The sequence below is a fragment of the Piliocolobus tephrosceles genome, chromosome 10 (assembly GCF_002776525.5).
Source record: "Piliocolobus tephrosceles isolate RC106 chromosome 10, ASM277652v3, whole genome shotgun sequence".
NCBI classification, from domain to species: Eukaryota; Metazoa; Chordata; class Mammalia; order Primates; family Cercopithecidae; genus Piliocolobus; species Piliocolobus tephrosceles.
This window is the reverse complement of record NC_045443.1, coordinates 33,999,592-34,013,372: the sequence shown is the minus strand read 5'-3', so window position 1 is coordinate 34,013,372 and position 13,781 is coordinate 33,999,592. Positions and strand designations below refer to the sequence as shown.

The following is a 13,781-nucleotide window of genomic DNA, read 5'->3' as shown; positions in this document are numbered from 1 at the left end:
AAAGTTTTTATTTGTGTTCCTATCTCCTTGAGTTCTGCTCTGATCTTGGTTATTTCTTGTCTTTTGCTAGTTTTGGGGTTGGTTTGCTTTTGTGTTGTTAGGTTTTAGTTGTGATGTTAGGTTGCTAATTTTAGATCTTTCAAGACAGACCAATATTCACATTCAGGAAATCCAGAGAACTCCAATAAGATACTCCAGGAAAAGATCTACCCCAAGACACATAAACATCAGATTCTCCAAGGTCAAAAGGAAGGAAAAACCATTAAGGACAGTAACAGAGAAAGGCCAGGTCACCTAGAAAGGGAAGCCCACCAAACTAACAGAGGACCTCTCAGAACAAAACCCTGCAAGCCAGAAGAGATTGAGGGCCAATATTCAACATTCTTAAAAAAAAAAAAAAAAAGAAAGAAAAAAAGAAATTCTAACACACAATTTCACATCCAGCCAAACTAAGATTCATAAGCGAAAGAGAAATAAAATCTTTTTCAGACAAGCAAATGCTGATGGATTTTGTCACCACCCCACCTGCCTTGTGAGAACTCCTAAAGGAAGCACTAAACATGGATAGGAAAAACCATTACCAGCCACTACAAAAACACACTGAAGTACACAGATTAATGACACTATGAAGCAACTACATTAAAAAGTCTGCCAAATTAACTAACCAGCATCATGATGACAGGATCAAATTCACACATAACAATATTAACCTTAAATGTAAATGGGCCCAACGCCCCAATTAAAAGACACAGAATGGCAAGCAGGATACAAAGACAAGACCTATTGGTGTTCTGTGTTCGAGAGACACATCTCGTGTGCAAAGATGCACATAGACTCAAAATAAAGAGATGATGGAAAACTTACCATGCAAATGGAAAGCTGAAAAAAAGCAGGGGTTGCAATCCTAGTTTCTGACAAAATAGATATTAAGTCAACAAAAGTCAAAAAAGACAAAGAAGGGCATTACATAATGTTAAAGGGTTCAATTAAACAAGAAGAGCTAACTATCCTAAATATGTATGCACCCAATGCAGCAGCACCCAGATTCATAAAACAAATTATTAGAGGGACCTATAAAAGGACTTAGACCCCCATACAATAATAGTGGAAGCCTTTAATACCCTGCTGTCAGTATTAGACAAATCATCGAGGCAGAAAATTAATGAAGATATTCAGGACTTGAACTCAGCTCTAGACCAAGCGGACCTGATAGATATCTACAGAACTCTTCACCAAAGTCAACAGAGTATACATTTTTTTCAGTGCCACATGGCACTTACTCTAAATTCGATCACATAATTGGAAGTAAAACACTCCTCGGCAAATGCAAAATAACTGAAATCATAACAGTCTGTCAGACCACAGCATAATCAAATTAGAAGTCAAGATTAAAAAGGCCACTCAAAACCACTCAACTACTTGAACTTTGAACAGCCTGCTCCTGAATGACTCTGGGTAAATAATGAAATTAAGGCAAAAATCAGCAAGTTCTTTGAAACCAATGAGAACAAAGACAACATATCAGAATCTCTGGGATGCAGCTAAAGCAGTGTTAAGAGGAAAATTTATAGCATTAAAGGGAATTTTTTTTATATTACATATTTTATTTATTGCTTTTAGAATTTCAATTTGATTCTTTCTATAGGCTCTCTTTCTCTGCTAATATTCCCTCATATGTTCATCTGCTCATTTATTATGGTCAGTTTTAAAGTCCTTGAACACTTTTGATTAAGATGATTTAAAATCTTTGCTAATTCCAGCAGTTGGATCATCTCTCAGAGTTTTTGTCCGCTGACTGACCTCTTCCTTCAGTTACTTATATTTATCTGCTTCATTTCATGTGTAAATTTTTTGTATTGTCTGCCAGAAATTATGGATACTGATGACTGAGAATCTGGAGATAGTGTCTTCTTCTAGAGAGAGTAGAGTTGGGTTTTTGTCTTGTCTTTTTAAAAATATTTCACAGATGGTTAATTTCTTGGTCAATTAATCTTTTTTTTTTCTGTTTTAAATTATACTTTAAGTTCTAGGGTACATGTGCACAACGTGCAGATTTGTTACATATGCATGCATGTGCCATGTTTGTGCGCTGCACTCATTAACTCGTCATTTACATTAGGTATATCTCCTAATGCTATCCCTCCCCCCTCCCCACAATAGGACCTGGTGTGTGATATTCCCTTTCCTGTGTCCAAGTGATCTCATTGTTCAATTTCCACCTATGAGTGAGAATATGCGGTATTTGGCTTTCTGTTCTTGCAATAGTTTGCTGAGAATGATGGTTTCCAGCTGCATCCATGTCCCTACAAAGGACACAAACTCATCCTTTTTTTATGGCTGCATAGTATTCCGTGGTGTATATGTGCCACATTTTCTTAATCCAGTCTGTCACTGATGGACATTTGGGTTGATTCCAAGTCTTTGCTATTGTGAATAGTGCTGCAATAAACATACGTGTGCATGTGTCTTTGTAGCAGCATGACTTATAATTCTTTGGGTATATCCCTAGTAATAGGATGGTTGGGTCAAACGGTATTTCTAGCTCTAGTCCTTGAGGAATCAATCACACACATAACCAATTTCCACAATGGTTGAACTAGTTTACAATCCCACCAACAGTGTAAAAGTGTTCCTATTTCTCCACATCCTCTCCAGCACCTGTTGTTTCCTGGGTTTTTTTTTTTTTTTTTTGACTTTTGAAAGATTTATTTATGTATTTTAGTCTTGAAAAGTCCTAGCTGTTCCTAGAGAATGGCCTAGCAGCCAGGGTCGCCTGCAGGCAGGCTTTGCCCTATACTAAGTGCCCAGCAAGCTGGCACGTGGGGCTGAGACCTAGCCTACACCCTGCCCACTGAGCTGCACACCCAGGCCCTGGGCAGCATGTTTCTCTAACGTACCCACAGGCACAAGTCACCTATACAAGCAGGAGACTCAGTCCCGTTGACTGGATGGTAAATGGAAGATTCCAGAACACTTCCAGACTTCTGAGTTGCATCTTTTAACCAATGCTTTTTTGATTTCTTATCAAAATATAAGCCACAGCATTTTAGGCCATTTGCCTTGCTTGCCTGCAATAAAACAAGCAAGAACAGTATCAAACCCAGTAAACATAATGCGAAAATCTCACATAATTCTCCAACCTCAAAAATTCAATTTATTATGTATTTAACCATTTTTTATAAAAACGTGTCACAGAAGGCCACTGTGCCTGATTCCGTGTGAAAGACGCATCTGCCCATCACCGCGATGGTCCCATCTGCAGGCTGTTTTCCACACCAGTAAGTACAAGTAGCAAGACAGTCATTGGCTCAAGTTCTCCCAAGGACTAAAGTCACATGGCTCAGTCTTCGGATTGTTTAGCTCCTTCTCTGGCTAGTCTATCAAATTCTTCATTGCCTATAAATCCCAAATGACCAGGAACATGCATCCACTGAATGTCCATCCCCTGGGTGAGCCTCTCCAGTGCCACGAAGTCCTCTTTGTTGATCACCTCTTTCCCTGCACTTGTCTTCCACCCATTTTCCTTCCAACTTTGAACACAGTTAGTTATACCATTTATAGTAAACATACTGTCTGTATACAGAACCAGTTTACTGATGTTTTGAGCCTTTGCTTGTTCAATGGCTTTGCAGGCAGCATGAATTTCTGCTCTTTGGTTTGTCTGTCGCCCAGGAAGTCTAATGCCTACATTTAAAGGATGGCCCGGCCCCCAGTAAACGCAGATTCCTGCTCGTGGCCTTCTACGCGCATTACTGGAGCAGCAGCCATCAGTGTAGACGACAACAAAGTCTCCCATGTAGGAAAACGTGTCTCTGCTAACTGGAGGCCCTGGCTCCATGCTCAGCTTCATGTACTTTGCATATGGCTCTGTGCTTTCATCTCCATCTCCATCCAGTGGCTCACGGAGTCGCTTGCTGGCTTTTGTCTGCGATTCTTTTCCATGTTGATTTTCCTGCCCTTCTGAAACTTCTGGGCTTGCAGATTTCCTGACAAAGGTCCAGGTCTCATCCTCTATGGCAAACTTCTTAAATCTGGCAGCAGGAAACTGGTCCACCTTTGCTTTGCACTCATTCCAGGTCAGAAAGACCCTAGTCTTAGGGCCCCTCCTCACAGCATAGAACATCCCGAACCCGCAAGAGCTGCGAGGGCAGGACACGGCAGCCAAGGCGACTCTGTGGGGCAGGAACACAAGCCAACTCATCGCTCACTCCTGGCACGGGGAAGCATTTAGACTCTGTTTCCTGATTTTTTTTAATGATTGCTGTTCTAACTGGTGTAAGATGGCATCTCATTGTGGTTTTGATTTGCATTTCTCAGATAGGGAGGGATGATGAGCATTTTTTCATGTGTCTGTTGGCTGTATGAATGTCTTCTTTTGAGAATGTCTGTTCATATCCTTTGCCCACTTTTTGATAGGGTTGTTTGTTTTTTTCTTGTAAATTTCTTTGAGTCCTTTATAGGTTCTGGATATTAGCCCTTTGTCAGATGAGTAGATTGCAAAATTTTTCTCCCAATCTGTAGGTTGCCTGTTCACTCTGATGGTAGTTTCTTTTGCTGTGCAGAAGCTCTTTAGTTGAATTAGATCCCATTTGTCAATTTTGGCTTTTGTTGCTGTTGCTTTTGGTGTTTTAGACATGAAGTCCTTGCCCATGCCTATGTCCTGAATGGTATTACCTAGGTTTTCTTCTAAGGTTTTTACGGCTTTAGGTCTAACATTTAAGTCTCTAATCCATCTTGAATTAGTTTTCATATAAGGATTAAGGAAAGGATCCAGTTTCAGCCTTCTACTTATGGCTAGACAATTTTCCCAGCACCATTTATTAAATAGGGAATCCTTTCCCCATTTCTTGTTTGTGTCAGGTTTGTCAAAGATCAGATGTCTGTAGATGTGTGGCATTATTTCTGAGGGCTCTGTTCTGTTCCATTGGTCTATATCTCTGTTTTGGTACCAGTACCATGCTGTTTTGGTTACTGTAGCCTTGTAGTATAGTTTGAAGTCAGGTAGCGTGATGCCTCCAGCTTTGTTCTTTTGGCTTAGGATTGTCTTGGCTATGCGGGCTCTTTTTTGGTTCCATATGAACTTCAAAGCAATTTTTTCCAATTCTGTGAAGAAAGTCATTGGTAGCTTAATGGGGATGCATTGAATCTATAAATTACCTTGGGCAGTATGGCCATTTTCACGATATTGATTCTTCCTATCCATGAGCGTGGTATGTTCTTCCATTTGTTTGTGTGCTCTTTGATTTCACTGAGCAGTGGTTTGTAGTTCTCCTTGAAGAGGTCCTTCACATCCCTTGTAAGTTGGATTCCTAGGTATTTTATTCTCTTTAAAGCTATTGTGAATGGGAGTTGATTCATGATTTGGCTCTCTGTTTGTCTGCTACTGATGTATAAGAATGCTTGTGATTTTTGCACATTGATTTTGTATCCTGAGACTTTGCTGTAGTTGCTTATCAGCTTAAGGAGATTTTGGGCTGAGACAATGGAGTTTTCTAAATATACAAAATTGGTCAATTAATCTTATCCTTTTGAATTTTGTGCTTAAATTTTTTTAGAATTTTCTGAGAGTAACCATTACTGTAGTGGTTGAAAAGTCCTTCCCTAAGTGTCTTTCAATATCAACTGATGTAATTGTATTTTTCAGTGAAGTATCTCTCATTTAGCTACTTAGAACATCCTATGTATTCCAGCATGGTGAGAACTTCAGATTTCAGCTCACAGATCCCTAGGACCTTTCCTTTCCTTTTCCTTTTTTTTCCCTAGCACTGTCCTGAACTACCTGATATTCAACATCTAAAATAATTTCTGTATGTAGCTCATATACATATATTCACACACACACAAATTAGATATACATATATGCATATATAAGCAATATATACATAATACATACATACATAATTTGTATAAATTATATGCATATATGTATATTAAAATATACATGTGTCTTGGCCAGAGTGGAATTATAGTAAACACTTTTAAATTACTAGTTTTTCCTTTATTATACAAGTATTACATGTTCATTACAGATAAATTAGAAAAGCAAAAAATGTATTTGATAAGGAAACTACTCATAATACTAGCTATCACAGGCAATCTTTGTGTTTTATATATATAGTCTATATCTACAAAATTTTCAAATTATATACACACAAATTATATGTGTATAATATATATGAATAATTTTTAAATACAGAATAGTTTTCCAATATGTGTATTTACCTAGTTTCCTTTTAATATATCTTAAATTGTATCAACTAATCTAACACTATAATATTAAAATACTCATTCATAAAAGAGATTTTATGATCTACTTTAAATCATTTAAAACCCCAACATAGGCTCTGTGCTTTTCTTAATAGTTATAATTCTTTTTGATGAATCTAATCTTTTATCACCTTCTAATTCCCATGGATGAACAAATTCTTAGGCAAATGCTGTGGTACTTGGTGAGTTTATAGATGTTCATGTATAAGAGGATATTACTTGCATTATTAAGATTGATTTCAAAAGAGAAAATATGACATAAATATGTGAAAGAAGCCCCTTGGTGATTTTTATTGCATATTTGTGGTTTTAGAATAAATGTGAACATTGGGAGTTTAAAAATTGTAGCATTAAGTTACTAGGAGAAGCGAAAGGAGCACTGAATAAAAAAATTAAAGTAACAGAGGCAAAAAGTATCATAAGAAATGGGAGTGGTTTGTAGATATAGACAAAGTTCAAGACTCTTTCCAATATATATAGTGAAATGATAATCTGGATTCATCTTAATGTCCATGATATGCATTACTGGTTAATGAATAAACTCTGGAAGCCACAGATTGCTCTGAAGGTAATTTAAATTATCCCAATAAAGATTAAAGTAAGGGTTTTACTGGTCATTGGCTCGGTGATAAATGGAGTGAGCTGAAGATTGATTGCTGAGCATTCATTGCCAAATTAGAGATGACCACTATTTTTCTCTTGCCCTCCCATAGTTTCTGTTTACATTAAACCAGTTTTTTCTGAAATTTCCCTTTTTTATTTACAGGAATCTACATTTTTTCCTCTTCACCTATATTGCTCAGACTGTGAAGGAGGTTTTCAGTAACTATGAATTCCAGGAAATTGTGTAGCTTAGGACAAAAATCATTGGAATTGAACATCAAAACAAATAATAACAAAGAATAATAGAAAAACATTTAAATATTGAATCTATTGGTTACTAGCAGTGTAATCTTAGGTCAGTTACTTAGCTTTTCTGAATATCAGTTTATTTATTTATAGGTTTAAGATAATAATACTTATTTCACATTATGGTTATGAGAATTAAATGAAGAAATATATTTGTAGCTAGAAACATTAGCATAATGTCTAACACATAATAGATGCTCAATAAATGATTACTCTAGGTTCATTCATGACTACTGATTATCTGGATCAGGTGTCAGCAAATTTTTTCGACAAAGGGGCAGATATAAAATATTTTAAGCTTTATGGGCTACACTGTCTCCGTCATAGGCACTAAACTCTGCTGTTACAGGACAAAAGGAACCCTATACAATATGTTAAGGAATGAGCATTGCTGTATTCCATTTATCTTTGTATACAAAAATTGGCAGCCGACTGGATTTGGCCAGTAGGGGCAGTGTTTGATGACCTCTGGTATAAGTTAAGAAATATTGTGGGGCTTTTTGTTTGTTTACCTATTTAGTCATTGGACCTATGTTTTAGGCTTCAGGCTTTGGAAAAATACAGAAAAAGAATCATCCATCCTTTTTCCTCTTAGAAGTCATTTTGCATGTCGAATCAAGATAAAATTTCACTACATTCTTTTCTGTAAATTATCATGTTTTTAAATACCAAATTCCTTGGTAAAGCTATGATTTTTATTTATTACATTTTTTTTCTGAGATGGAGTTTCGCTCTTATTGTCCAGGCTGGAGTACAATGAATGGCATGATCTCAGCTCACTGCAACCTCTGCCTCCCAGGTTCAAGCGATTCTCCTGCCTCAGCCTTCCAAGTAGCTGGGATTACAGGCATGTGCCACCATGCCTGGCTAATTCTGTAATTTTAAGTGAGACGGGGTTTCTCTATGTTGGTCAGGCTGGTCTTGAACTCCCGACCTCAGGTGATCTACCTGTCAGCAATTCTAAAGGTCAAGAGTTTTCAAAGTAATGTAAACCTATTTTTCTTGCCTTAGAGATAGTTATATTTGAGTTGGATTATTCTGTATAGATGTATCAGTGTAAATTCATTGGCAAATGGAAATCTTTGGAGTTAAATGTTATTCTTTGTCCTGTCTTGTGTCTAGCCTTCAACCTAAGCTACACTGGAGAACTGCTTCATAATAATTTTTAGCTTTTATTTGTTCTTTAGATTAGATAAACTTAGCCTAACTATATTATCATGGAGAAATGTAGTAGTTTAGAAATAATAAGAATTGTATTATATCTCCAGATTCATCACCAACTTAGTGTACTGTATTTAAAAATTAATATTCTAAAACCTACTATTTATGAGATTGCCATTAGCTTTATCCCTTTTCTCTAAACTTGTTATTTTCCATCATGATTAATAGGTACAAAATAATTACAATAAGGAAAAGGATCTAGTATTTGATAGCACAACAGGGTGACTATAGTCAATAATAATTGTATATTTAAAAAAAACTTAGAGTGTAACTGCATTGCTTGTAACTCAAAGGATAAATGCTTGAGAGCATGGATATCCCATTCTCCATGACGTGCTTATTTTGCATTTATACCTGTACTAAAATATCTCATGTACCCCGTAAGTATATACACCTACTATGTACCCACAAAAATGTTTAAAATAAAAAATAAATAAATAAATAAAATATGCAAGTCAATCACTGTGATACACCATGTTAACAGAATAAAAGATTAAAAGAAAACTACATAGTCATTTCAACAGATGTAAAATAAAGCATTTGACAAAGTTCAATCTACATTCATAAGAAAAATCCTCAAAAACTGGTCTAGAAGAAATTATCCTCAATATAATAAAGGACATTTATAAAAAGCCCATTGTTCACAACATAATCAATGAGAAAAAACTCTTTCCCTAAGATCCAGTGCATAAAAAATCTAGTCTTGCCACTTGTTTTTAAAATAGAAATGACCAGAACAATCAGACAAGAAAAAAGACATGCAAGTAAAATAAGAAAAAGTAAAATAATTACTGTTTGCAGATAATGTGATTCTACATTTAGAAAACCCTAAAGATGTCACCAGAAAGCATAGAGCTAATAAAAAATTCAGTAAACTTGCTATATACAAAAACAAACATTCATAAATCAGTTGAGTTTTTTTTGTTCTGCATTTTATTTCCTTTTTTTACTTTTTATTTACTTTTTTAAATTTAACTTTTATTTTAAGTTCAGGGATACATGGCAGGTTTCTTATATAGGTCAACTTGCGTCATGAGGGTTTGTCATACAGATTATTTCTTTGCCCAGGTACTAAGCCTAGTACCTATTAGTTATTTTCCCTGATCCTTTCAATCCTCCCACCACTACCATCAAGGAGGCCCCAGTGTGTACTATTCCCCTCTCTGTGTCCATGTGTTCTCATCATTTAGTTCTCAGTTATAAGTGAGAACATATGGTATTTAGTTTTCTGTTCCCATGTTAGTTTGCTAAGAATAATGTCCTCCAGCTTCATCCTGCAAAGGATATGATCTCATTCCTTTTTATGGCTACATAGTTTTCCATGGTGTAGATATGGTTTGGCTGTGGACTCACCCAAATCTCATCTTGAATTTTAGCTCCCATAATTCTCATGTGTTGTGAGAAGCACCCTGTGGGAGCTAATTGAATCATGGGGGTGGGTCTTTCTCATGCTGTTTTCGTGAAGGTGAATAAGTCTCATGAGATCTGATGGTTTCATAAAGAGGAGTTCCCCTGCACGAGCTCTCTCTTTTCACCTGCTGTCATCCGTATAAGATGTAACTTGCTCCTTCTTCCCGTCCACCATGATTTTAAGGTCTCCCCAACCATGTGGAACTGTAAGTCCATTAAACCTCTTTCTCTTTTAAATTGCTCAGTCTTGGATATGTCTTTATCAGCAGCATGGAAACAGACTAATACAGTATATATGTACCACATTTTCTTTATCCAGTCTAGCAAATTCTGGGTCTTTGCTATTGTGAATAGTGCCGCAATCAGTGTGTGTGTGTGTGTGTGTGTATGTGTGTGTATGTCTTTATGATAGAATGATTTGTATTCTTTGGGGCATATACCCAGTAATAGAATTGCTGGGTTGAATGGTATTTCTGTTTCTAGGTTTTTGAGGAATCACCACACTGTCTTCCACAATGGTTAAACTAATTTACATTCCCATCAATGGCATATAAGAGTTCCTTTCTCTCCACAACCTCACAAGTATCTATTATTTTTTGACTCCTTAATAGCCATTCTGACTGGAGTGAGATGTTATCTCATTGTGGTTTTGATTTGCATTTCTCTAGTGATCAGTGACGTTGAGCGTTTTTTCATATGATTGTTGAATGTATGTAAGCATTCTTTTGAGAAGTGTCTATTCATATCCTTTGCCCACTTTTTAATAGGTTGTTTGTTTTTTTCTTGTAAATTTAAGTTCCTCATAGATGCTGGATATTTGACCCTTGTCAGATGCATAGTTTGCCAAAATTCTTCTATTCTGTAGATTGTCTGTTCACTCTGTTGATAGTTTCCCTTACTGTGCAGAAACTCTTTAGTTTAATTAGATATCATCTGTCAAGTTTTGCTTTTGTTTCAGTTGCTTTTGGCATCTTCATCATGAAACTTTTGCCCATTCCTAGGTCCACAATGCTTTGCTTAACTTGTCTTCCAGGGTTTTTATACTTTCAGATTTTACATTTAAGTCTTCAGTCCATCTTATGTTAATTTTTTTATATGGCATAAGGAAGGGGTCCAGTTTCAGTCTTCTGCATATGGCTAGCCAGTTATCGCAGCAGCATTTATTGAATAGGGAATCCTTTCCCCATTGCTTGTTTTTGTAAGGTTTGTCAAAGATTATCATGGGAAATGCAAATGAAAACCACGGGATGTCAGTTGACACCCGTCAGGATGGCTACTAGCAAAAAACAAATGATTCCAAGTGTTGGTGAAGGTGTGGAGAAAAGGGCCCCTTTGCATGCTGTTGATGGGAAAGTAAATTGGTACTGCCATTATAGAAAACAGTATCGAGTTTCCTCAAAGACTAAAAACAGAACTACAGATGATTAAGCACTCCCACTTCTGGGCGTATACATGAAGTCAATGAAATCACTACCTCAGAAAGATAGCTGTTCTTCCATGTTCATCACACCATTATTCATTATAGCCAAGATATGCAAACAACCCAAATATCTGTGCATGTATGGATGAATGAATAAAAAGTTATGTATACATACACACACACACACACACACACACAGAGGAATATTATTTAGCCTTTCAAAAGAAAGGGGTCCTTCCATTTGCCACAACATGGATGAACCTGGAGAATCATATGCTAAGTGAAACAAGACATGCATAGAAAAACAAATGCTACATGGTCTCATTGATATGCAGAATCAAAAAATGTTGCAACTGGGACTCTCTCACCTGTGCTGAATAAGGAGAAACTCAGATTTAACTCCAATAAGAAAACTGTAGTCATAGGGCTGATGGACCTTCTTGATGCTGCTCAGGTGTGGGGACAATAAGAGAGATAGTAGCTAAATTAAGGGAAGTACTGTCTCAGGTAACCTTAATTCCCACCACTGAGGCTCACAAAGACACTGGTGTTTCTGGTGGATGAAGAACATGTCAGTTTACGTGGTTCGGGTTACACCATCTTGAAGGCATCCCTACAAAGCTGCACATTAGAGTTTGAGGCTTAGGAAGAGAAGTCTGTGGGTGGAGGGCCAGATAATACACTATGGATAAGTGTAGGGCAGGGACGTGCCTGTGCAGGAGGCTGTGCCCCTCATTTTACCTCACCCATGCAGTGCCCTGAGAACAACAAATGTCCCTCCCAACAGAGTCAGCATCTGGTCCCCAGCAGCAGAGAGGGCTAATAATAATTAAAGGTGCTTTGTTTGTTTGCTTTTTTGCTTTTGTTTTCTGGACAGCAAAAACTTGGAGTCCCACAAATGTTCCACATTGAAGTTCTGACATCATATTGATTGTCTTCTACATCTCCTGTCCCCAGATGGTTGCTAAGAGTGGGGGCAGCTCAAGAGATTGGGAAAACAGAGGATGAAAGGTAACTTTCCCCCACCCACACTTCTAGGCCACAGGCCACTGAAGGCCCTTCACAAAACTCTGCCTGAGTTTGGATAACAGGGCTTTGACCTAGACTCTGAGCTGAATCATGAGTGGAATGGAACCTTTACCCTAAATCAAACTGCTTTATTCCAGAGGAGACTAAAATATTTCTGGACAGAATTGTATTCATTCATTTTCAGGCTTACTCCAAATCCACCAGTCATGTTAAGTCCACCAACACCCTACCAATAACATTATCAGAGACAGGGGCTTAAATTAAAAAAACAAAAACAAAAAACTATTGGTTAGCAAATATGTAGAAAATATTCCAGATATGTACACTGCAATATTGTCTGCTCATTACACAAATAATTTCATTCTTAAGCAAATTCCTAGTCCTATGATATTCAAGTACAGATATTCCAAAGGCATTTGGACAAGCATAATCCAAAGGAAACATACAAATGAGAGAGAGCTAGGTACAAAGATCATGTCAGACTGGGCTGTCTGTGTGTGTGTGTAAAAATGCAGTGGGTGTGGCGTAACCAATTGCAGTCAAAGAGCAGAGAACAAAGGGTCAAAACAAGCATGAGCGAGACAAATAAATACTAAGCCATTCAGGGGGTCATTGGGTCAGCTACATAACCTGAATTCCTGTCCAGCCAAACTCTCCTCAGTCTTCTCCCCATGCAACAGACACATAATCGTGCATCTAATTCCAAAGCAGGAACAGTCTTAAGAATTAATATGGAAAATTTTCACCTTCAGATTTGTGGTCATAAATTCACGCAAGATATGATCAGGATGTTTATAAAGTACATATTACTCTGGTTCATTATATAAATATTAAGTACATCTTTAAATTTCACCTTAGTGCGTAATTTTCCAGACTGTCAGGTATTTATCCTAGGACTTGATTTTTAAGCACTTGTTGTTTTCTAATTCTAAATGTAAATATATATATATGTATATATATAAAAATTTACTTCTCTTTATTCACAAACAGAGGCATCACCATGATGTTCCTTTTCCAAACTTCTACAACCTTATACCTGATAAAGGACTTATACTTTCAAATGATAGTTTCTTGAGGGTTCTGGAGCAGCAGAATCTCCTGCTCTAGAATTCTAATTTGGTAGATTTTTAGGCCAGATGTGGGAATATATGTTTTTCAGAGAGTCACCCAGAGAAATCTGAAAACTAAACTCATGTGACTGAGCTAAATATTAGGTCAAACTATTATAAAGTTGACACTTTGTACATAAAATATTGTCAAGTTTTAACAATTTGATATGGTTCAAATTATGAAGAGTACAAAAAATGCCAACTTTGGGTTCTCAAACTTGCGTCTAATGCTTAAAATTTCTGATTCAGCTGGTATAGGATGGTGAGTGGACATTCCATATTTGATAAGCTGTTCTTTGTTTAGAGACCATTGAGTGTGACCCTGATTTGGCTCCAGATTGATTTTCTGTTATTCTTACGTAATTATGTATTATTTTGTTTGCCTATTAAGGAATTTTGGAAAGCCAAAATTCAAA

General features: G+C 36.8%; 1 pseudogene across 1 annotated transcript; it reads right to left on the bottom strand.

Annotated features, from left to right (window-relative positions):
* Positions 1 to 2,700: 2,700 nt before the first annotated feature.
* On the bottom strand, positions 2,701 to 4,228 carry LOC111540553 (annotated as a pseudogene). The gene has a single exon (XR_002731026.1). The product of XR_002731026.1 is annotated as a ribonuclease H1 pseudogene (transcript).
* Between the last annotated feature and the right edge of the window lie 9,553 nt (positions 4,229 to 13,781).